This window comes from Hemicordylus capensis, chromosome 3, assembly GCF_027244095.1.
Source record: "Hemicordylus capensis ecotype Gifberg chromosome 3, rHemCap1.1.pri, whole genome shotgun sequence".
In the NCBI taxonomy this organism is placed as follows: Eukaryota; Metazoa; Chordata; class Lepidosauria; order Squamata; family Cordylidae; genus Hemicordylus; species Hemicordylus capensis.
Window position 1 is genome coordinate 136,603,688 of NC_069659.1, and position 25,548 is coordinate 136,629,235.

Sequence of the window (25,548 nt, forward strand, 5' to 3'; positions counted from 1 at the left end):
ACATTACCAACAAGTGAACTTGTGAGAACATATCATAAGGTGAGTGTAATGCTTAGACTGAGTCTAAGTGATGACTTGCATGTATGATTGGGTCATCACAGACAGAACTTTGAGATCACCTCAGAAATAATGCTCTTCAGCGAAGTCAGCTCTCTTATTCTGTTGACAATTACCAAGGATGCAGAAATCAAGAGAAATGCATGCATGTGTGAACCAGGCTAGACATTTAACCCTGGCTTTAACAGAACCAGGTTTTAGGGCTGAAGATTGGGCCACTTATGCTGAAATTTTTGTGTATTTATTTATTTGTCATATTTTATACCACTGTTATGTATCTCCTTAAAGTAGTTTCCTCTGGCACATGCTCATCTATATCATCTCACATAAACAGAGGTCACAGTGAAATAATTTTCCTTTGATCCTTCTTCTAGGTCTGCAGATGTCAATGACACTCTCTCCTGGCTTCCTTATGATCTGTGAAATTTGGGCCCATTACCATGTAAACTTTACACCAATTTAACAACCAAGCCAAAAAAACATTAAAGTCTACTTGTTTATAACTAGAACAATGTGCAGAAGCATGCATCTTCAAAACTCAGCTACCACCCCCATCAAGAAATAATGCAAATTAGTCTATTCTAATTTCAGGCGATAAATTAAAACAAGGCACCAGAAAAATGTTAATTTTAAAACTCAAGAAATGTACCAGTCTAGTGCTAGCCATTCTTGCCCTTTCAGTGGCTACAGCATCACCCTGAAGGTGATTAAATTCCAAGATTAAAGAAATTTGTAGATGGGATTTTATTGGGAGGGTCCTTATTTAAAGAGGTACTTCAAGAAGTAACCAACTGTGTTACAGTTCCATTCAGCAGGCTATTTCTCTGTCAGTGTAACCTCAAATAATAACCATATCATCAGTCTAAGCAATGAGATGTGTATAATATTTCAGGACAAACTATGTGGAAAGCATCTTGTAAAGCTACATAATCTACATGATTTTTAAAAATAGATCTGATTAAAAGAATAGGAGTTAGACAGGCATCACAAAATATCCCTAGCAGAGGGCTCCTGGGAAGAACAGGAAAATACAGAACTAAATAATGCAGCATATCAAAAATATGATTGTTCACCTTACTGATTCAACAAGCTGCCCCGAGAACATTTTTACATTGCAGGAAGGGATATCATTTGATAAAAGAAACAAGCACAAGTCAGTTAAACAAAACACAAAGCAAGCCTCTTACCTTCCATATTCTGAGTAGTATATTAGGTAGGAGCCAAACACTTGTGCATGTAGGTAAGTGCTGCTCCACACAGCCACTGGAATACTTTGGATTTTCAGTTCTGACTTGAGGCCTTCTCACTGCTCCAGAAGCTGCTACAGAGAGGCTTTCAGGGGGGCACGATGAAGAGCTCAGAAGTCCAGAAGAGCAGCTGAGGGCTAGTACTAGCACAGGCACTGTGAAGATTAGGCCTCAACAACAAAATTCTGGACCTGTGCCCATATTACGCCCTCCCACAAGGGCTAATAGCCCTTGGGAAGTTATTTAACTCAGAAAAAATGGTGTTGTAGTGAAAGGTTTTACATACACAAACACATACACACCTACCCCTTAAGCAAACTGACAGCCCTTTGGAGAGCCAATTGTGGATCTCTCACATACAAAGAGTTTGGTCTGTAACTACCCATTTAGAACATGGCTTTAAACTGCTTGCAAATTCAAATAATAAAAAGATGACCTAAAGTATAATCCATCTTGCAAACTGGTTTGGTTCTAGTGAAACTTCAGATGCCTCCATGGTAGTATTTTGGAAAAGAAAATTTAGTCCAGTGAAGACATGGCAGTAGGAGCCCTGTGGTTTTCTTTTGGTAGAATACAAGAGGGGTTTACCATTGCCTCCCCCCATACCATTGCCTCCTCCTTTCAGCATCTTCCTATATTGCTGCTGCCCAATATAGTAGCAGCAGGGGTTTGAACCAGCAACCTTCTCCTTGTTAGTCAAACATTTCCCCGCTACGCCACTTTTGGTGAAATCTGGCTTGTTTCAAGCCAGAACTTTACAAAAACCTCTGAAACTGAAGACCCTCCTTGGGCCATCATGCCATTAGCATGTGGAGGAACCTGACCTTTGCCTTCATGAAAAGGGGTAACAGCATGCCCCTTTTGCTCCTGCTCCCTTTATATTTCTGGAATGGATGGGTATAGAGTTATGAAATACAGCATACATGAAGTCCACACTGGAAGGACTCTGTGTATTTCCCCCCAAAGTGGAGCCCAGGCAGGCAGAGAGTGGTGGTGTTACTGGCGTTGGTTGCAGCTTGGCTTCAGGCAGGCAGGTAGGCAAGCTGATAGGCTGGTGGGGTGGCAGAGACTCAGAGGTGCTTTGGCTTGGCACTGTGCTGCAGGCAGACGGCATGGCACTCTGTGTTGGAGTGCACTCAGAGCTGGTCAGCGGAGCCCAGGCAGGCAGAGAGTGGTGGTGGTAGTCAGGAACAAATTTGAGGCCTCCCTGCTAGTGAGCAAGAAGGCCCAGGGAGTCCACAGAGACTGAGAAGGTGGGAAAGAAGAACTTTAGAAAACAAAACAGCAAGTTCTCAGGAAGGCCCAAGGTTCTACTGGGCAAGCACAAAGTGAAGCCAAGGAACTGCAGCAGAAAGCAAGGTGAAGGCAGTGCTGATAGAATGCTAACTCAGGAGCTCTGGAGTCTGGCACAGCAAAAACAGACATGGGGCCTCCCTGCTGGCATGCGAGGAGTCCCAGGGAGTGCACAGAGATACAGTAAAAGCAAAAAGGCTGAAAGGAGTTTTCAACATGGCCCAGTGGACAGGCAGAGTTCCAGAGAGCAAACTTAAAGCAAAACATTGAAGAAGCAACACCCACACACTGAAGGGTTTGCACAAGTAACCAGTAGGAGCTGGAATGAAAGCGAAATTTAGACAGTCAGTAACTCCAGGACCACGTACTAAGGAGAACAGAACACTAGGGCTCTACTGAGCAAAATCAAACTACAGTCAGGTTAAAAATACAAAAACATGAACTTGACACAGACAGGTGACAAGCATCCCGAATAAAATAATGTAAAGTTGAGAACATTAAAATAAAGGAAGAAGGAAGGAAGGAAGGAAGGAAGTCCTCTCACTCAATGAGCAACCTGGGGAATCCCAACTCTAGGAGGTTTACCTTTAGGAACAGTAACTGCTCCACCAAATCAGGGTCCAAGCAAGTGCGGTGGGTAGTCACATCGCCCATCCATGAGAATACCCTCTCGCTTGGAACACTGGTGGGTGGGCACAACAGCTGTACCCAAGCAACTGTAAACAGATCTGGCCATGTCTGCCACCCAATAAACCAGGGGATCGCAGGTCTCCTCCTCCACAGCTTCTATCAGGTAGCGCTGCACCATAAGCTCAGCGTTGATGTCCTCTGTGCCTGCCTATGCCTAGGCAGGGCATCCAGAGCTGCTGCCCGCATGGAAGAGGGTCCTCCTGACGGTGCAGCAGGAGTGGAGGAAAAATCCCAATTGACTAATAATGGGAATGGGACAGAAACCACCGCACCCTAGAAAACACATTCATTTGGGGGTAGTTTTCCAGCTTGTGTCATATGTTTATTAATAATATAAATATCATAACTGATGAGGCATACTTGTGGAGATATTGTATACTAGAGTGTAGGGAACAGGGAGTGCAGTGGTTTGTTTGCTTGCTCACCCACCTTTACGTACGTGGGAGTGGAAATCCAAAATAAGATTTCCCCCCCGAAACTGAAGAATGATAACTAATAGCAAACAGAAAATAGTGCATAGCCTTTGTGGTTTATTTTGCCAGTTGATGTGTGGAACTCAATGACAACCGATGCAGAAAAGACATATATTTTGATTATGTTCAAGAACAAAACCAATTGAGGTGTCATGTCTGCTACAAATGGAAGGATATGAAAACACTTTGAGCAACAAGGTTGGCACCTAGTCTATTCAGAGTCAAGCCATATAAAAGGACAGCGCATAATTCACAAACATGTTCATCTTCACTCCTAAAACAAATGTTTATGCCCTTTTAGGGGAGGAAACGTGTTAACATGTTTTAAGACAACCAGGCAATGCTCTCCATCTTCTTGTTCTTAACTGACACACAGTTAGACACAGTGCAGAAAGTCAGGATTTGTTCCAACCTAGCAGTCTTTCCTCCATCTTCCATTCAGACTGAGGGTCAAGAAAACTCTTTTATTGCCAGCAGCCTGAAGGTAGTGGGCAGAAAAGGCCCCTAGAGGAATATATGGAACAGCCACATTTCTTGATTTTCTGCCTGGAGGGAAGAACTCCTCAGAAGGAAGCTAGGGGCTGCGGTGGATCCTGCCAGAACATTGCAGCCCATCCCCAGGAGCAACCTGGCTCTGAACCTTAGGGAGTCTAGGCAGGGCTTCTTCCCACTGGGGAGGAGCCTTTTTCTGGCCTGTCCAGGAGATGGTTCTTGCCCAGATTTCTTCAGGCAGATGATACTGACCCCAATGGGATAACCCCTGCCAAAGTCTCTGACATCTTCATGGCAACATCCATCTGCTCTGCAGAGGCTCGGCCCATTGCCATTGCTAAATATCAAAGAGCAGCATGGTCTTCAAGCCTCAGACTTGCGGCAAGTAGCAAGAGGGTCTGGACAAGTGCTGGAGACTGGAGAAAAGACATAAATAGGTCTTCTCAGCCTATCCTTGTGGACCTAGTACTTGAGCTAGTGTGTTCCTCCAACCTCAGACCTGTCGCAAGTGGTGAGAGGGTCAGGACAAGTGCTGGAGATTGGGGAAATGACTGATATACACCCACTTTTCTTCAGCCTACTCTTATGGACCAGGAATTTAACCACAGTGGAAAAGCAGCTTCTTCTACTAAACCTCTTCAGAATGCGGAGTAAATGAAAAAAGATGAGGTATGTGTACCTACTTTGGGGGAGATCCCCAAAGCTGGTCTTTGTCTGGCCAATGTACCAGGTGGAAGTGTGCCTTCTGGGGTGAGACCCCTTCCCCACCTGGGGGAGTGCAGACTCCCCAGAAGGAAGCTGAAAGCTGCGGTGGATGCTGCCAGAAGATTGCAGCCCATCACCAGGAGCAACCTGACTATGGACCTTGGGGAGGCTGGGCAGGACTTCTTCTCACTGGGGGAGAACTGTTTCTCTTGCCTGTCTAGGGAGACATTTCTTCTCCAGATCACTTCATCGGGGAAGATGATCCTGACCCCAATGGTGAGCCCTCTGCCAAAGCCTTTGCCATCTTTATGGCAAGATCTATCTGCTTGGCAGATGCTCAACCCATTGCCAGTACTGACTATCAAAGCGCTAGGGCCCAAGTCAATGCCAAAGCCAGAACCAGACTCATGCTCCTGGGGACATCCACTGTTAGTCTCCAGCAATGTGGCCAAACCAACACCACCATTCTCCCTGCTGAAGCCATGCCCCTGGAAAGAACCACCATCAAAACCTTCCCAAGGGCTATGGCTTCAGGTGCAGGTTTTAGAGAGACTGGCTGATCATCCGGTGGGAATCCCTTGGAGGAAAGGCAGCAGCAGTGGAAGATCACCACCCAAAACGTCATCATCTGGGCTGCTGGAGGGGAGCTGAGAAGGAGCTTGACCCATGAGCTCTGAGATTGGCCACTCTGTGAGCCTAGCTTGACCTACTCTGAGAATGGGCCACTGGGAACATGTTTACTGATAGCAAGCTATGATTTAGTGTAGTCTCCAACTCTCTGGCCAAACCATCACCACCATACTACCTGATGAAGCCATGCCCTCAGGAACAGCACCCATCTAATCCTTCCCAAGGGCTATGGCTTCCGGTGCAAGCCTTACGGAGATGAGCTAATCTTATGGTAGCAACCCCTTGGGTCTGCATACCACACAATAAACCATCATCTGGGCTGCTGAAATGCCTCTGCTAGGTCTTCTGTCTAGTCATGGGGGGAGACCTCATAGCTGGGGCCTACCCTTTAGGGCTATTGATGTCACTCAAAAAAGAACACTAGGGTTCTAATCCACAGCAACTGACTGGAGAAAATAGGACTTCTCATTCCAGAAGCTGAATCTTTGCAAGCAGTTCCCCACAAGGAGTCTGGCTTTGAACCCGATCAAGTCTGGGCATGTCTTCTAACCACGAGGGAAGAACAATCTTTCTGCCCTACTTAATAAGAAGGTTCCTCCAATACCATATTCCAGCACAATTCCAGGAAAGAAGACCCTGACCCTAATGGGAAAGCCTCTGCCTAGGCCACTTCCATCTTCATAGCAACATCCATCTGGTCAGCAAAGGAGCGATCTATTGCCAGTGTTGACCATCATAGCACTAATCCCTCCAAGGAGCCAGACCCTTACTCCGAGGGAAATCCACCGCTAGACTCAGTGGCCAAACCACCACCACCACGCTCTCTGCCGAAGCCACGCCTTTGAAAATTGACATCGTTTTTACAGACATTCCCAAGGATAGAGCCATTATCCAACCTTCCCAAGGGTCATGGCTTTGTGTGTAAGCCATACAGAGACCCTTGGGGGGCGAGGTACCAGCATCTCTGGCCAGGTTCTGCCAACTACCCCAACATCCAGGCTGCTGGAGCACCTCCACTAGATCTTTCCTCTTCTGCCTTGCTCTGATAAGAGGTCTTTTCCCTTGGGACTTCTCTTCCCAAGCCTGGCCCACTGATAATACTTAAAATTAAGCACTAGGATCCCGACCTTATGCTCTTTGGAAGAGTGACCATATGATCTTTCCCAGAGGCCATGGCTAGGGGTGCAGGCCATCCACAGGCCAGCCCATTTCCCAGCAGCATCTTTTCTGTATGTAGATCAAAAAGATCACTCTGTTAGATGGGACTACTCTTGGCATTCAGAGTCTGTCCTGGAATTTGAATGAGGGCTCTCCATCCAGACCTCTGTCTCTTCTTTCTTGCCCACTAAGCGCTCCCCCCTTGGCCTGCTATTGGTGCCCAGTTCTTGTTCTTGTTCTTGCTGCTTTGCTTGTCTTCTGCCAGTTTGCTGTAGGATCTGCAACAAAATATATACAAACATTTCTGTTAGATGTGGGTACACTCGGCATCAATATGAAGTGTAGAAATGATCTCCTAATCATAAATGAGAGAGGCAATGCCAGCAAAAGGGGCTGCCTGTATATATTATGTAAATGCTGGATGCACTGATACTTCAAGAATTTCTGAATATTTTGTTGGGTTGTTTAATACCTTCTGGGGCATCTGAGGGGGTTGGGGGTGGGAGGCACTGCTTTGCAGTGGTTCCACTCTTATCTCTCGGGCAGATTCCAGATGGAACCTCACGGACTATTCTTCAAAAACTGAACTTTGGTATGGTGTCCCTTAGGGCTCCGTATTGTCTCCAATGTTGTTTAACATCTACATGAAAACACTGGGAGAGATCATCAGATTTGGTGCAGGGTGTTATCAGTATGCTAATGACACCCAAATCTATTTCTCCATGTCAGCATCATTAGGAGAAGACATAACCTCCCTAAATGCCTGCCTAGAGGCAGTGATGGGATGGATGAAAGGTAACTAGCAGAGGCTGAATCCAGATAAGATGGAGGTACTTACTGAGGCTATTCCCACGATCAGCCGAAATCGGGCTAGGGGAGCCTAGCCCGATTTCGGCTGATCATGGGAGCCACCGGGCTTGCAGGTGAGTCCGGTTGCCTCCTGGCGGTTAACCCGCCAAAAAAACCCTCCCCTTAAACTGGGGGAGTGCTCCACAAACCTGGTATTTTGGATCATGGGTAGCCATGGCACAGCTCCGCGCTGCAGCTACTCATGAGTAGACCCTCGGAAGGGACGCAAAAAGCTGCCTCCTTTCTCCAGGGGTCTCTCTGGTATGCCCTGCGTGCTCGCACAGGGCATACTGGAGCTTCCGGGGGCCGCGCAGCCCCCAATCCTCCCAGCCCCCACCAGCTCCATCATGGAGCCGGCAGTTGTGTGGGCGGCAGCTGCGGCCACCCAGAGCAGACTGGCTGGTCGTCTGCGAGGAGAGTGGGCTTAACCCGCTCTCCTCGCAAACCCCATAGAAGCTCTTTTCCGTGATCATGAGCCTCATTGTGTGGGGTTGGGAGATGATTTTGATCTGCCTGTTCTGGATGGGGTCAAACTTCCCCAGAAGGAACAGGTACGTAGTCTGGGGGTGCTTCTGGACACATAACTCTCCCTGGTATCCCAAGTTGAGGCAGTGGCCAGAAGTGCCTTTTATCACCTTCAGCTGATTCGCCAGCTGTGTCTGTTTCTTGAGATAAATGACCTCAGAACAGTAGTACATCTGCAGGTCATCTCCAGACTTGACTACTGCAATGCGCTCTATGTGGGGCTGCCTTTGTACATAGTCCGGAAACTGCAGTTAGTCCAGAATGCAGTCACCAGATTGGTCTCTGGGTCATCTCGGAGAGACCATATCACTCCCATCTTAAAAGATCTACACTGGCTGCCGATAAGTTTCTGGGCAAAGTACAAGGTTTTGGTTATAACCTAGAAAGCCCTAAACAGCTTGGGCCCTGGGTATTTAAGAGAACGCCTTCTTTGCTATGAACCACACCGCCCACTGAGATCATCTGGAGAGGTTTGTCTGCAGTTGCCACTGGATCGTCTGGTGGCTACTCGGGGACAGGCCTTCTCCATTGCTGCCCCGAGGCTTTGGAACATGCTTCCTGCTGAAATAAGAGCCTCCCCATATCTTACAACTTTTTAAAAGGCAGTCAAGATGCATTTGTTCACCCAGGCTTTTAATTAGACATTGTTTTAACTGTGTTTTAATTGTGTTTTAATAGTTTTAACATTATAAATTTTAATGTGTTAATCTTTTTATTGGTTTTTATTGTCTTGTAAACCGCCCAGATAACTTGCGTTTTGGGTGGTATAAAAATGTGATAGATAGATAGATAGATAGATAGATAGATAGATAGATAGGCCACCAATTACAGAAATCTCAAGGCAGTTTACAAAAATTAAAAACAACCGAAAATTCAAAAACAACTTTAGAACATATATAAAATTCAAATTAAAACAACACATCAGTAAAATTCATCCAAAAGCCTGGCTGAAGAGATGTGTCTTCAGTTGTTTCCTGAAAGCCATCAGGGATGGAGCAGCTCTAATCTCAACAGGGAGGGTGTTACACAGTCCTGGGGCAACTACAGAGAAGGCTTGTCTTTGAGTTGCCACCAGGGAGCTTTCTAGATTAGACCCTGCATAGGGGTCACAACGTATCTCCGAAATGTGCTTCCGCACTTCCTGTGTTGTAACACCGCGGTCCCTATGCGGACAGCAGGGTGTCATTCCTATAATCTATGCCTTGTTTCAGATTTAATCACTGCAATTTATTGCTAAAACATTGTATGTCAGGTGTAAAAAGGTTGCTGTATTTTCTGGTTGTTAGTTTTCATGAGACTGCTCCCCCTGCTGGGCCCTTCTCTATTTACATTTAGAATGCGATTTGCCTTAACCAAAACATTTTGCTGCTGTTGAGTAGGTAATCTGGAAAGTGCCCAGGAGTGCTGGCGGCATACTCAGACAAACCTCCTTTGACAGACTTAATAGGCAACAAGATTCATAACAAAAGAGGATGTACTCTTAAATACCCTGGATAGGCTTCAGCTTTGATCTGCTTGTCACATCCATCAACTACTACATCATCTGCAAGTGCAGAACAAGAAATCACCCATGCAGCAGCTCAGTCACTGGCAGGGGAGAAGCTTATTTGTAGCCAAACTGCACAATATTACCTCTTGGGAAAGATCAGGTATGTTTTGCAGTGCCTTTGACTCATTTCAGGTAGCAGTCCATGTAAAAGGTGTGTGTTCTTTGGAAAATCCAGGTTTGTAGGTAGCAGCAGAACTAACAATGGGGAAAGAGATCAATGGTCCTGAAACTATTTCTCTCACTGTTGCTTTGTAATAGCATTTTTTAATTAAGGGTGGAGTGTGAGAAACCTTGCCGTCTCCATAGTCCTACTGATAGCTGGCCAGGAAAGTGTCTCTTGTCTTGGCCCACAAACAGAACTTTTCTGAGAACAAGGCTTGGAGATGACTTCAAGAGTGTCTGGGCTTCCTAAGACCCATTAAGCCAGACAGCAAGGACCCAGCTGCTCTTCTTCGAGTAAAATCAATAGAAGTCAGTCCTGAAGCAAGACCGCAGCAGCAGGTGGATGAGCAGGTCTTCAGGAGAAGGACAGGGATCAGGTGTGTAGAAATTATTGGAGAACTCTTATGCCTCTTATCCTGATTAGGAGAACTATTTATAGGTTACTACTCCGGCCTCCACCACCTAATTTTGTTTTTATTCTTTCTTAAGTATTCCTGGTGATTAGTCTTCCCATAACTTACACTTCCCAGTGATGTAGAACTCAGTTCATTGCCTCCGATAGGTATTGTTCAGATTTCATTTCTTCCCATCAGCTGTGTGGGACCAACGGAGCCAACCCTCCCTGACACCAACTGCCACAACTTCAAATGGAACATTCTCAGCCCCAGACCTCCAACCGGTGCTGCCAGCCGCCAGTCACTCCCCGGGTTCTATCCTCTCTGAATCTCAACCAGCGGGGAGGAGTAGCTTTGAGTGTCTTTTTTCTGGTGAGTGTAAACCTCTCTGTAATGAAATCCTTGCACACACTGAGGGTAAAGCTCTAGCTCCTATAGTCTGCAACTTCCCTCATTTAGTGAAAAGTTAGTCAAAACCTTGGACACCCTGCAGAGCAGGGTGGGATTAACTAGGCCCTGCCCCGGGAGTGCCTGTATCCCGCTTGGAGATATTTATTTATTTTTACATTTTATATCCCACTCTTCCTCCAAGGAGCCCAGAGCGGTGTACTACATACTTAAGTTTCTCCTCACAACAACTCTGTGAAGTAGGCAAGGCTACATGTTAGATATAACATGTAACTTTGCTTTACTCCTGGAGCAGGCCACAAGGATCTTCGAGTTCAGGCTACGTAGGTTCTTTATTATATTTGGTTTAATCTGTGGTGTTGTAACTTCTCTCTCCACCACTCTTTTTCAAACCCAGGCTCTTACCCCTTTGGCAAAATAAATCACTTTTTAGCCTACTTTCCAGTAGGCTTATGAGATCACCCAGCATTCTGTGTGTGTCCGTTTGTCCTTCCTGCCCTATCAACTTTGCAATGCCGAGACCAATATGAACCAAATTGGGTACAGTTGTAGGGACACATAGGGACACTTCAACAGTGTAGTTTGTGATGATGTCATCCACCCCAATCCAAGATGGTGGACACGTAAACTTTTGAGGCATAAGTGAGCTAACTTGTGAACTGCCTAAATGATTTGAACTAAATTTGCTACAGCTGTAAGGACATATAAGGATGCCCAAATGGCATGATGTGTGATGATGTCATCCACTCCAGTTCACAATGGCGGCCGCATGCACATCTGAGGCGTAAGCGGGCTAATTTGTGGACTGTCTACCCAATTTAAACCAAATTAGGTAGAGTTGCAGTGAGTGACACACAGGAATACCTCAATGGTATAGTTACTGATGATGTCATCCACCCTAATTCAAGATGGTGGACACATAAACCTTTAAGGTGCAAGTGGGCTAACTTGTGAACCGCTTAACCAATTTGAACCAAATTTGCTACAGCTGCAGGGACACATAGGGATGCCCTAATGGCATGGTGTGTGATGATGCCATCCACTCCAGTTCAAAATGGCAGCCATGTGAACATCTGAGGTGCAAGTGGGCTAATTTGTGGACTACCTAATCCATTTATGTATGTATGTATGTATGTACTTACTTATTCGATTTTTATACTGCCCTTCCGAAATGGCTCAGGGTGGTTTATAATTAAAAACAGAAACCATAAAACCAATAACAATTAAAACAGAGATATAAATATTAACGCCAATTAAAAAAAAATCTTAAAAAACAATTAAACTATCATAACAATTAAAACCCTGAAAACCAGGTTATCATTAAAACAATTAAAACTAATTAAAAACCCTGAAAGGCCAGGCCAGACAGATGGGTTTTTAGGGCTCTCTTGAAGGTCAGTAAGGAATTAAGATTACAAATTTCTGCTGGGAGTGCATTCCACAGCCACAGAGAAGGCCACAGCCACAGAGAAGGCCCTCCATTTGAACCAGACTGGGTACAGTTGCAGTGAGTGACACACAGGGACACCTCAATAGCATAGTTTGTGATCATATCAACCACATTGATTCAAGTTGGCATAAACTTGTGAAGCGCAGGTGGGCTAACTTGTGACCCGCTTAACCGATTTGAACCAAATTTGTTACAGCTGTAGGGACACATAGGGATGCCCTAATGGTGTGGTGTATGATGATATCATTTACCCCAATTCAAGATTGCGGACCTGTGAACATTTGAGACACTAGTGGGCTAACTTGTGGACTGTCTGATTTGAATCAAACTAGTTGCAGTTGTAGTGAGTGACACACAGGGACACCTCAGTGGTATAGTTTGTGATGATGTCATCCACCCTGATTCAAGATGGCGGAAAAATAAACTTTCGAGGCACAAATATACTAACTTGTGAACTGCTTAACTGATTTGAACCAAATTTGCAACAGCTGGAGGGACACATAGGGACAACTCAACGGTGGAGAGTGTGACAATGTAATATACCCCAATACAAGATGGCAGACACGTAAACTTTTGAGGCACAAATATACTAACATTTGGACAATAACTGATTTGAACCAAATTTGCTACAGCTGAATGGACACATAGGAATGCTCCAATGGTGATATTTGTGATGTCACCAACCCCGATCCAAAATGGTGGTCACATAAACATTTGAGGCACAAATACACTAACTTGAGGACTGTCTAAGTGATTTGAACCAAATTTGGAACAGCTGTAGTGAATGACACACAGGGACACCTCAATGGCACAGTTTATAATGATGCCACCCACCTCGATCCAAGATAGCAGACAAATGAACATTTGAGGCACAAGAGATCTAACGTGGAACTCAATTTGCACCAAATTTAGTCCAGATGTAGAGACAGTGAAAGGAAAGTAGGCTGATTAGTTCTTACTAGAACAACTTTTTTTATTTTTGTAACTGGTGCTCTGTGTTTGGGGTGTCTAATCTCCAGTCCTGCCCAGGACCTAGCTGTTTGGAGCACACTTTTGTAAAGAGGAAATAGCTCTGCGGCTAACCACCCTACCCGTCAGGACAGCCATTGCACACTCTCTGCATGCTCCTGAAATATGTGGTGTGGCATGTGTCAATCACCCATACTCCAGCCCATAGTAGACCCTTTCAGAGGAGAGGAAGGAGGGCACACCCCAGCCATGATGGCTCCCAGTCCCAAAGAACACCCTCAATAACCAAAGGATATTGAGCATCCACAGCTTGTCATTCTCACAGAGGAGTCCAGTGCCTCCCTCCACCCCTGATCAAGTGAGTCTTCTGGCCTGTTCCTAGATCCCCAATGTGATGAAATGCAGATCTCCATCTTAGCTCAACAATTTCTTACTTTTGTTATTGAAGGGACAGGCCCATCAAGCTACAGGCCTAAGCCTTTTTCACAGTAGATAACTAGCTCAAACTGGATTCAGCTTAGACATGTTAGTTCAGCTCATTAAGGAGCAGGGACCTCTAGTATGGAAGGAAAACCTCTATCCTGGATCGTCCAGCATTACATCAAGGTACACTTAGGCTATTCTCACGATTGCCCAAAAGTGGGCTAAGGGAGCCTAGCCTGCTTTTGGGTGATTGTGTGCTGCAACGGGAGCCGCGCAGCTCCTGGCAGCTAGCCTCCATAAATACCCCTGCCATTAGACGAGGTTAACAGAGTGAGCGCTCCATTAACTTCCTCTTTTTGCTCGTATGTCGCCACAGCACATGGCAACACACAAGTAGACCCCCAACCAGGAGGATGCAAGCAGCCTCCCAGGCTAGAGGGTCTCTCTAGGATGCCCCATGCACTCACTCATCCTGGAACTTCTGGGGGCCGCGCAGCCCCTGATCCACACAGCCCCTGCTTCCAAGTTCACATACTTAGAAGTGGCTTCAGTCTGATTTAACAGGTTCTGGAAGGTTACTTGCAGAACTCTTCCCCAGGTACCTCATAAGGTCATTCACTACTGATCAGTGTTTCTGAATAATAAACTGTCGTCTAGGACTGGGTTGTGGGGACTCTGGCTGTACAGTGTCTGTAAGTCCCAAGCCATATAGTTCTAGGTTGTTGAAGCCATGTCTAAGCCAGGTCAGTGGCTTTAGATCAATCTTCTCCTGGGGACAGCCTACCTTGAAGGAGCAGTGTTGGGGGTCAGAGCAATCTCTCTATTGAGAGTAGATAACTGGAGAGCACAGAGTTACCCCCATTTTGTCACACCCCTCCATCACTCCTGGGAGCCAGAAGCAGAGGGGACAATGCACCATCTTGCCAGTAGTCTGACATCAGCAGCGGGAGCAAGCAATTAGATTCTCTTGCAGCTGCAATGCCTCTTTAATGATGGTACATCAACTCTAAGAGAAGGTGGGGATGGGGAGACATATTGGGAAAGCCAGGTGGATATTTAGAGCAGTGTGGGGCAGAAGCAGTACGTGGGATTATTTTTGAGTAAGCCTGTAGCACCCATTTCTCCCCGCATTTTGGCAATAGACAAGGCTGCTCAAAAAAGATAAGGCTCAGACCAGGGGAGGCAGCACATTTTTGTTTTTCTTTCCTCAAGGAGCATGAATGCACGTAAGTTAAAAGTTTTAATGTTAAAACGTTTTAACATTTTAAATTTTAAATTGTTGTAATGTTTTAATCTTTTTATCTGTTGTTTTTAATTGTTTTGTTGTAAACCATCCAGAGACTTGCATTTTGGGCAGTATATAAATGTGTTAATTAATTAATTAATTAATTAATTAATTAATTAAAATAAGTAAGCAAGCAAATAAATAAATCAATAAGAAAAAGCGGCAGGGGGACGGGACAAGGTAAGTTTATTAAGGCTAGTCTTTTCTAAGATTTATTGATTGATTTATTGTTAGATTTTTATACCACCTTTCATTAAAGGTGATTCTCAAGGAAGTTCACAAAACATTTAAAATAATATAAAATATAAAATAATAAAATAGTTCCACAATCAAAATATCAAGCCACCTTTTTGCTCCCTCGTATGCTATACTTGGGACCCTATTGAGCATTCCATATGCTCTCTTGCAACCTACAAAGAGCTTGAAATCACTATCTGGATCGGTCCTTGTGCCAACCCACCCAGGTTGCCTCACACCTATAGGAAGCTGGATCCACGGAGAAGCCATTTTCGTGGGTATCCCTCCTTATACAAATCCTTGCAACCCCACTGCTCTCACTGTCCCCGAAGGACATGAGTCTCTAGCTGCTTGAAGCCCAGTTGCCTAGAGACAGGTATAGTATAGCAGTTGTCCAGTTCTCAGGACCCCAATCTATAACTTATTTTCAAACTTCCCCCTTCCCCCTCTCTTAACATCTTTCTCTTGCCCACCTGGGAAACTTATACAATTAGACCTTAAGCTAAAATGCCTCATTGTTATTTAGAAACGTGCTTTATTGCTCCTTAAGTTATAAATGCCTCATTGTGGTTAAATTGCTTAGTACATTTTTATTGCTCTAATCATGCCATTCTTTTCCTGTACCCCCTTTAATTTTAATAAATTCTTTTTTAAAAATTTTGAAACTATATCCTTGTCTCGAATCCAGTCATTTCTTAAGTTCAAACATTTGTACAAATTAAAATGGGTGAAGCTGACCCCTTTAACAGTTAATTCCCCACATAAGCCCAAATACTGGGTGTTCCAACCAAACAACACATGGTCAGTTTCTTTAACATGTCCTGGAAGCCAAATTTAGGCTCCTAGGTAGCATACTAAAGTCCAGGAACCCCAAGGTAGCATTCTCTGAAGTGCTACCTGTTCCACAGGCAGGGCCAACGAGAGAGACAGAGATGAGGGGTCTCAACGTGTGGATGAGATGGTGGTACTGGGAGGAGGGGTATAGATTTGTTAGGCACTTGGATACATTTTGGGGCAAGCAAATCCAGTACAAAATGGGTGGGCTCCACTTGAACCAAGATGGAACCAGACTGATGGTGCTTAAAATCAAATAGTCACAGAGTAGCTTTTAAAATGACGCCTGGAGGATTGCTGACAGGAACTGCAGAGCATCTGGTTCAGCAAGCAAAATCCCCTAAAGCGCGAGGGGATTTTGCAAACATCCACTCAAAAAATCATGTTTGCATCAAAAATGCAAACATTTTAGATAAAACAAAAGGAGACAGAGTAGAACCAGGAGTAGAGCAGATGTAAACACATGACAGCTGGTCAAAAAGATAAAAAGGTCAAATAAGGGAGATACTACACACCAACACCAGGTACAAGACTTGGCGCACAGGTGTTTATATACCAATGCCAGAAGCGTCTGAGCAAAGATGGGTGAATTGGAGAACTTGGTTCTTAATGAAAACATAGATATAGTGGGCATAATGGAAACCTGGTGGAATGGTGGGAACTAGTGGGACATTGTTATTCCTGGATACAAACTTTACAGAAAGGACAGGGAAGGGAGGATTGGGGTTGGAGTAACACTATATATTAAAGAAGGGATAGAACCCAACAAGCTAGGAAACCTAGGAGGATCAGAGTCCTCCACAGAATCATTATGGGTGACCATCTGAGAACTGAAAGGAAATGTGTTACCAGAGATGTGCTATGGCACTCCAGATCAAAATGCTGAGAGCAACCTGGAGTTTGAGAAACAAATCAGGTGTAAAAGAGAGACAGAACTGTAATAATGGATGACTTCAATTACCTCACATAGACTGGGCAAATTTGACTGTGGGTATTCACAGAGAGGCCCAGGACCAGGTGGGGAACAGTGACCACAGTGTGATCCAATTCAGTTAATATGTGCATGGAGCATTGCCAAGGAAGTCCAACACAGGTGGTTGAACTTCAGAAGAGGAAACTTCTCAAAAAATGAGGAGACTGGTAAAAAGGAAACTGAAAGGGAAAGACAGGAGGGTCAAAACACACCAGAAAGCATGGAACATTTAAAACCACAATACTAGAAGCTCAGTTGGAATGTATACCAAAAAGGAGGAAAGGTATCACCAAGTTCAAGAGGACACCAGCATGGCAAACAAGTAGAGTCAGGGAAGCTATAAAAGGGAAGAAGAAATGGAAGCTGTGCCCAAATGAAGAAAAGAGGAAGGAACATAAACTCTTGCAAAAGAAATGCAAGGAGATAATAAGGGATGCAAAAAGAGTTTGACGAGCATATAGCTAGAAGTGCCAAGGGCAATAACAAAAACTTATTTAAATATATCAGAAGCAGAAAACCTTCCAGGGAAGTAGTTGGACCCTTAGATGATGAGGATGTGAAAGGGATGGATAAGGAGATTGCAGAGAGTTTTTTGCATCTGAAAGAGATCTTTGCATCTGTCTTCATGATGGAGGACATGACATACTGACAATACACACTCCAGAACTGAGCTTTTCAGGCTTGGAGCCTGAGGAACTGGGCCAATTTGAAGGGACGAGAGAAGATGTTTTAAACTGTCTTGAAAAACTAAAAATTAACAAATCACCAGGGCCAGATGGAATCCATCCAAGAGTTCTGAAGGAACTCAAATGTGAAATGGCCGATCTCCTAGCAAAAATATGTAACTTGTCCCTACAATCAGGCTCTGTACCAGACGACTGGTAAGTAAGTAGCCAACATAACTCCAATTTTCAAAAAGGGGGCGGGATCCAGGAAATTACAGGCCAGTCAGCTTAACTTTGGTGCCAGGAAAATTGATGGAAAGCATATTAAGGACAAAATTGTTAAACATATAGAAGAAAAGGCCTTGCTGAAGGAGAACCAGCATGGCTTCTGCAAGGGAAAGTCTTGCCTCACTAGCCTTTTTGAGTTCTTTGAGAGAGTTAACAGGCATGTGGATAATGGTGATCTGGCTGAAATAATATACTTGGAATTCCAAAAAGCTTTGGACAAAATTTCTCACCAAAGGCTTTTGAGTAAACTTAGCTATCGTGGGATAAGGGGACAGGTTCATGTGTGGACTGGTAACTGGTTGAAGGACAGGAAACAGAGGGAATAAATGGAGATTTTTAAAAATGGAGCAAAGTAATAAGTGGGACCCACGGATCTGTACTGGGACCAGTGCTCTTTTATGTTGGGGTAAGCAGTGAAGTGGCCAAATTTGCAGATGATACTAAACTATTTAGTGTAGTGAAATCCAAAACAGATTGTGAGGAGCTCCACAAGGAACTCTCCAAACTGGGTGAGTAGGTGACAAAATGGCAGATGTGGTTCAATGTAAGCAAGTGCAAAGTGATGCATATTGTGGCAAAAAAAACCCAATTTCACATATATACTGATGAGTTCTGAGCTGTCGGTGACGGATCTGGAGAGAAATCTTGGGGTCATGGTGGTCTGCTCGTCAAAAGTGTCGACTCAGTGTGCAGCAGCTGTGAAAAAGGCAGATTCCATGCTAGGGATCAATAGGAAGGGGTTTCTAAATAAAAATTCTCATATTACAATGCCTGTATACAAATGTATGGTGCAGCCACATTTGGAGTACTGCATAAAGTTTTGGTCACCATGTGTTAAGGAGGGCATTGCAGGACTGGAAAAGGTGCTGAAGAGGGCAACCAAGATGATCAGGGACTGGAGCACTTTCCTTATGAGGCAAGGCTACAGCACTTGGGGCGTTTTGATTTAGAAAAAAGGCTACTGTGGGGAGACATGACAAAGGTGTATAAAATTATGCATGGAGTAGAGAGAGTGGACAGAGAGAAATTTTTTCTCCCTTTCTCACCCTAGAATCCCATGAAATTGAAGGCCAAGAAATTTAGGACCAACAAAAGTAAGAACTTTTTCAACCAGCTCATAATGGGCTGAGTAAATACTGAGCCAGCATGGTGTAGTGGTTAGAGTGCTGGACTAGGACTGGGGAGACCCCTGTTCAAATCCACATTCAGCCATGATACTTGCTGGGTGACTCTGGGCCAGTCACTTCTCTCTCAGCCTAACCTACTTCACAGAGTTGTTGTGAGGAGAAACTTAAGTATGTAGTACACCGCTCTGGGCTCCTTAGAGGAAGAGCAAGATATAAAATGTAAAAAATTTAAAAATAATTAAAAAATTAATCTGTAGAATTCTTTGCCACAGGAGGTGGTGATGCCATTAGCTTGGGTTGCTTTAAAGGGGGATTAGACAAATTCATGGAAGACAGATCTATCACTGGCTACTAGTCTGGTAGCTATAGGCCACCTCCAGCCTCAGATGCATGATGCTTCTCAATAGCATTTGCAGGGGAGCAACAGCAAGAGAGAGTGCATGTGCTCACCTCTTGCCTGTGGGCTTCTCAGAGGCATCTGGTGGGCCGGGATGTTAAACAGGATGCTGGACTAGATAGGTATTGGGACTTATCCATCAGGGCTGTTCTTATGTTTGCTAACTGATAAAAATAAAGCTTCAAATTATTATATAAAACTTAAGTATAATCTTGTAGGATTGAAGGTAAGTCAGGAACAGGAAGAAAATAGGATAATAATCAGGGAGGGGTGTGTGGTGCTTTGCTGCACAGACTAGTGAAGGGAAGAGGGATTTAACGTGAATAGGGAGGGAATATAAATATTTTATTTAGATTTGAAAATGTGTTTTGCCTAGCACACAACACTCAACACAGAGACACAAGGAACAGAGCAAACAGGAGCACAAAATGTTTTATTTTTAAAAAGAAATTAAATCCTTTTCTTCAAGAAATTTAAGAACAGATGCATATCTAGGGTAGGGCAGGTAGGGCATGTGCCCTGGGTGCCACTTGAAGAGGGGGTGCCAGTGCCATGGTGCAAAAAAAAAATTTTTTTTTTACATGTAGCCCCTTTGTGGGGCTTCCTAAAGGCCTCGGGGGGGGGGGTTGCAAGGGTTCCTGCTCCCCCACCGGCCTCTTAATTTACAGCCACAGCCCATCCCAGGCTGATTTTCGGGCTTATTTGGGCCTGCAAACATCAGCACCGTGGCCATTTTGGAGGCCACCATGCATGCTCAAATGGCCTCTGTGAGGCCTGGCTAGATGGAGTGTCTGACTCAGTATAAAGCAGCTTCCCATGTATCTAAGTTGCTTCTGTAAATCTTCAGGAAAGCCAACAAGCTTCAAAATCCCAGTGTATGACTATCAGAAGTTTTATTCAGCACTTTATGGCTTTTGAGTTTGTTTGTTTTTAAAAATATTTTTCAAATATCACTCCAGACAAAAGGAATAAAAAGGCACTTCCAGACTTCTTGTTTAGTCTGGAACTGTGATACTGTGTTAATTGGGTACATGTGTGCGCTACACAATGTAGTTATCCATCTTTTGTCAGTCTGTGCTATTGATCCAACTGCCTTGAAGATGATTGGTCAACACCCCCAGTTTGGGCTAATATGAGGAATTTTGTTTAAAAGGGGAGATCGTTTTAATTTGTGCAAGTGTCTGAACTCAAGAAAACAGGCTTGGGAGAGAGGTTTTAATTAACAAAAGGAGTTTATTGTAAGAACAACCAAAACTAGTTTTTGCTACAGTTAAGAATGCAAACCCTACAAGTATATTTACTCAAAGTCTGAAGAGCTTGTGATAGGCGGATCCACTGCAGATCTAGCCTACATATTCATTAAAATGATGTGGTATAGCCCTGAGGTGAAAGATTGGACTGTACCACTTCAGGGTTGGTAAACCCCTCCTGTATTCTACCAAAAGAAAACAACAGGGCTCTGTGGGCGGCAGGAGTAGAAATTGACTTAACTGCACACTTTACCTTTACCTTTTACTTCAGGGTGCATGTGGGAATCAGGTTTTTGAGCGTCCCCCTTTCAAGTTTGAGACTAAAATGTGGGAGACTATATATGCCACCCAGAGTTCCTTAGAAGAAGAGTGGAATACAAATGTAAAAAATAAATGTCAAAGTAATTATTTCTTTGTTTCTCGGTTGTTGAGTGCAAGGGGTTCTCAGACATGGGTCCCCAGGTGTTGGACTACAACATCCATCACCCACAGTGGTTTTTTGTTGCTGTGGATGATGGGAGCTGTAGTCCAGCAACATCAGAGAAACATTTGAAAACACACATTTGAAAACCTCTACTGTAATGTAGATGTGTGTGCCCTCTGATGTTGCTGGACTACAGCTCCCTGTAGGGATCAATCATGGATGGCTCAGTCAATAGGGAGGTGACAATTTTAGGGACTGATGGAAAACCTAGTTTACTGCTGAATTCTTACAGGAAACTTGTGCTGATTTTGTGTGGGATGTGGGCTTGTTTTTGTATTTCCCTTCTAAGTTACTTTCCCCCACCCTACTGAAACAAAGCAGTTTTTATTCTAAGTTTGCGTTAGATGTTTGGACAGTGGCGCAATTTCAGTGCTTGCCCTGGCCGCTATTTTCTGTAGATACGCCTCTGTTTAAGAAGGGGGTGGGGGCCACAAGAAGTGGGTGAGGGGTTGAGGAGAGACTTCAACAAAAAAACAAGCTACAGGGTAAAAGCAAGTGGCAGTAAATCTACAAAAATAAAATAAAGCAAACACACACAGAACATAGAAAATCTGAAATCAAGGGCCTAAAGAATAACCAGACAGGACAAGAAGAGAGCAAACTGCAACCAATAAGCAAGCAAAAAGCAATAGGCCAAAAACTAACACTACCAGCAACTGCAATCCTTAACACACAACTGCTCGCAAGGAGTCAGAAGCTGTGAGTAAACTAAAGGGGGCAGGGCTACTGCCCAAATATTATTCTAGCTCAAGAAGGTTCCAGGATACATGCTGTGTGTGTGCAGAAACCTATAGTGTAATAACAAGGACCACTATGAAGAACTAACACTACCATCAACTGCAATCCTTAACACACAATTGCTCACAAGCAAACAGAACAGAAGCTGAAGAAGCACACAAAAAAATTACGCAGGGATAATAAAGGGATCTGAGTCCCTTCCCCACAGCATGGTGATTGGAGGAGAAGCATGAGGTCATTTGATGAACTCCTCCTTGGTTGGCTACTGCCCTCTGCCACTCAAGAGTTTTTTCTCTCAGAAACACCTCTCATCAGAACTCACTTTTTAGATTTAAAGAAACACAAGCTAAAAGCATTGAATGTCTAAAGGTTTGTATTTTTCTCAAGCTCCCCACCACCACCAACTATAAAAACCATGACAAATACACTAAAGAACAAGGTTTTTAGCCACTTTATTGAACCCTGGGTGACAGACAATCCCACCAATGTGGACTTAACGAGTGCCAGATTTCATAACTGTATGCAGATCAATTCTTGAAATATAAAGGGGGGAGGGGCATGCTGTTACCCCTTCATGAAGGCAAAGGGCAGATTCGTCCACGTGCTGGTGGAATGATGGTCCAAGGAGAGTCTTCAGTTTCAGAAGGTTTTGTAAAGTTCTGGCTTGAAACAAGGCAGATGTCACCATTTTAGCTATTTTTAAACAAAAATTTCAGAAATTCTCCCTTTTGAGTGCTGATCCCTAACATCTGCCTACACTGTGGTTTCCCCTTTGTCATGGATGGACCACTGCCTGATTAAGGTTGGTTTCACAGCCACAATCCACCCCTGCAGGGGTGGTGGACCTATTAGGATGGGCCGTCCAAAAAGGCTGCTGGACCCAGTAGGAGTTCAAAAAGCCTTGGAGGATTTCGAAGTTGGTGCGGCCAGTCATTCTGTCAATGCTTTGGTGGGAACCTGGAATAGGGAACTCAACAGGACAGTAGACATGATTGCTCCTAAGCGTCACTGCTTCTAAAATGGCCCCTTGATATACTGAGGAATTATGGGGGCTGAAGTGACTGGAACGCAAGTGGAGGAGAACTCGGCTCTAATCTGACAGGATGCAGCATAGGACCCATTTGAAGGCTTATGTGGTAGCAGTTCGTGCAGCAAAAAAGATATTTTGGTCTGCGCGCATTGCGGCTGCAGGTTCATGCTCAGCAGAGCTATCCCAGGTTGTGAGGAGTTTGATTTCTGCTCCTTCTGCTTTAAAACCAGTCCCTGGAAACATTCTGCTGTGACGCTTTTAAAGAGTTCCTTGCAGACAAAATTTCCTGTTATCTAGGCCGACTCTTCCTGTATCTGGGCCAAATCCACTACTTTCGCAGGGTCTATGAAGGAGGTGTCCAGCAATCCCTCTTGCAGTATTAGATTGGATCAGTTTCAATCTTTGACTCTTGAGGATGTGGACAAGCTGCTTGGGGCAGTGCGGCCTACCACTTGTTCTCTGGATCCTTGCCTGACTTGGCTGCTTCTATCTAGCAGGGAGATTGTAGGAGGTGGCCTGGATAATATCATAAATGCATCATTGAGGGAGGGTAGGGTGCCTCCATGTTTGAAGGAGGCAATGGTTAGAGCGCTTCTTAAGAAGCCTTCTCTGGCCCCCTTAGCAATGGATAGTTATAGGCCAGTTTCCAATCTTCCTTGGTTGGGCAAGGTGATTGAGAGGGTGGTGGCCAACCAGCTCCAGGTAGTTTTAGAGGAAACTGATTATCTAGACCCATTTCAAACTGGCTACGGGATTGAGACAGCCTTGGTCGACTTTTACAGAAGGAGTATGACTCTGCTGGTTCTTTTGGATCTCTTGGCGGCGTTCGATACCATTGATCTTCTGGATCGCCTTGGGGAGTTGGGGATACGAGGCACTGCTTTGCAGTGGTTCTGCTCCTATCTCTCATGTAGATTCCAGATGGTGAAGCTTGGTGACAGTTGCTCCTCAAAATGGGAGCTGTTATATGGAGTCCCTCAAGGCTCCATTCCGTCACCAATGCTTTTTAATATCTACATGAAACCACTTGCTGAGGTTTCCAGGAGATTTGGTGCTGGGTGCTATCAGTATGCTGATGACACCCAAATCTTCTATTTTTCATCTTCAGGAAATGGCATTCATTCCCTAAATGCCTGCCTATAGGCAGTAATGGGCTGGATGAGGGATAACAAATTGGAACTGAATCCAAGCAAGACAGAGGTGCTTATTGTAGGGGTTCAGAATCTGAGGGGTGAGTTAAATCTTCCTGCACTGGATGGGGTTGCACTCCCCTGGAAGGAGCAGGTACACAGCTTGGGATTACTCCTGGACCCAGACCTCACCCTGGTTTCTCAGGTGGAGGCTATGACCAGGAGTGCTTTCTATCAGCTTTGGCTGATTCGACAGCTGCGACCATTACTTGAAGAGAATGACCTGAAAACAGTGGCACATCAACTGGTAATCTCCAGGCTTGTCTATTGCAATGCACTCTATGTGGGACTGCCTTTGTACGTAGCTCTAAAACTTCAGTTAGTTCACAATGCGGCAGCCAGATTGGTCTCTGGGGCAACCCAGAGATACCATATCATGCCTGTTTTGAAACAGTTGTACTGGCTGCTGGGCAAAATGCTGGTTATTACCTTTAAAGCCCTCAACGGGTTAGGTCCGAGTTATCTTAGAGAGCGCCTTCTTCTGCACAATCCCCACCACATGCTAAGGTCATCTGAGGAGGTCCATCTTCAGTTACAACCAACACGTCTGGTGGTGACTCAGAGGCAGGCCTTCTCTGTAGCTGCTCCTGGGCTGTGGAAAGCACTCCTGGCAGAAATATGTAATCTGAGTTCATTATTGGCCTTCAGGAGAGCTCTTAAGACCTATCTGTTTGGCCTGGCTTTCCAGGGTTTTTAAACCGTAAAGGTTCGGCCTAGTTTTCCAGGGTTTTACAGACTGTTTTAATTGTTTTAATAATAGTTTTAGGTTGTTTTTAGAGTTTATGATTTTAAAAGTTAATTGATTTTAGTTTGTTTTAATGTAAACTGCCCTGATCCATTTTTTGGAAGGGTGGAATAGAAATCAAATAAATGAATAAATAAATAAATAATGAAAATCAGGCGATTGATCAAAAGCTTTTGAAAAATTACATAGAGTCCTTTCAATGTGGACTTCATGTGTGCCAGATTTCACAACTGTATGCCCACTCATTCCAGAAATATAAAAGGGGGCAAAAGGGCCATGCTGTTACCCCTTTTCATGAAGGCAGATACCTCCACTTGGGGATGGAATCATGGCCCAAAGAGGGTCTTCAGTTTCAGAAGTTTTTGTAAAGTAATGACTTGAAACAAGCCAGATTTCACCATTTTTAGCCATTTTTTTTTAACAAACATTTCAAAAATTCACCAAAACTCATGGGCCTGACCATTTCTCTTCAAATACACTACTGGTGGCCCTGACCTTGTTCTAAACAAGTGTGGCAAGTTTCAAGGCTCTAGAACCAACTGTTGATTTTTAGTTGTTCTTTTAAAAAAAAATCGTTATTCACCTCTGGGAAGGAAAATTCTATTGCATTTTGCCAATTCTAAAGTATTTCCAAAATTAATTTTGATATTTCAGAATTAATTATATGCTGGTCATAGACTGGAATAAAGACTTGAACTTGAATGAATTCCAACTTTATTGATTCAAGTTTTTTAAAAAACCGGATTCGGATTTTACCATTTCCCCCCGAATATGGGCAATTTAGGATAAAATCCAAATTTTCTGAATCTGCACAGGCCTAATATCAACCA

At 44.2% G+C, this 25,548-nt stretch overlaps 1 long non-coding RNA gene across 4 annotated transcripts in view; it reads right to left on the bottom strand.

Moving 5' to 3' along the window:
* Nucleotides 1-3,797: 3,797 nt before the first annotated feature.
* Nucleotides 3,798-25,548, bottom strand: part of LOC128350348 (uncharacterized) — a 30,921-nt gene continuing 9,170 nt past the window's right edge. For 2 of the 4 annotated variants that reach the window (XR_008319278.1, XR_008319275.1), the window contains exons 3-4: nucleotides 24,403-24,580; nucleotides 3,798-7,023 (exon numbers count right to left, since the gene is read on the bottom strand). This is a non-coding gene — a long non-coding RNA (uncharacterized LOC128350348). Of the gene's footprint in view, nucleotides 7,024-9,751; nucleotides 9,864-24,402; nucleotides 24,581-25,548 lie in introns of all 4 variants that reach the window. The other 2 variants (XR_008319277.1, XR_008319276.1) reach the window with 2 other exon arrangements.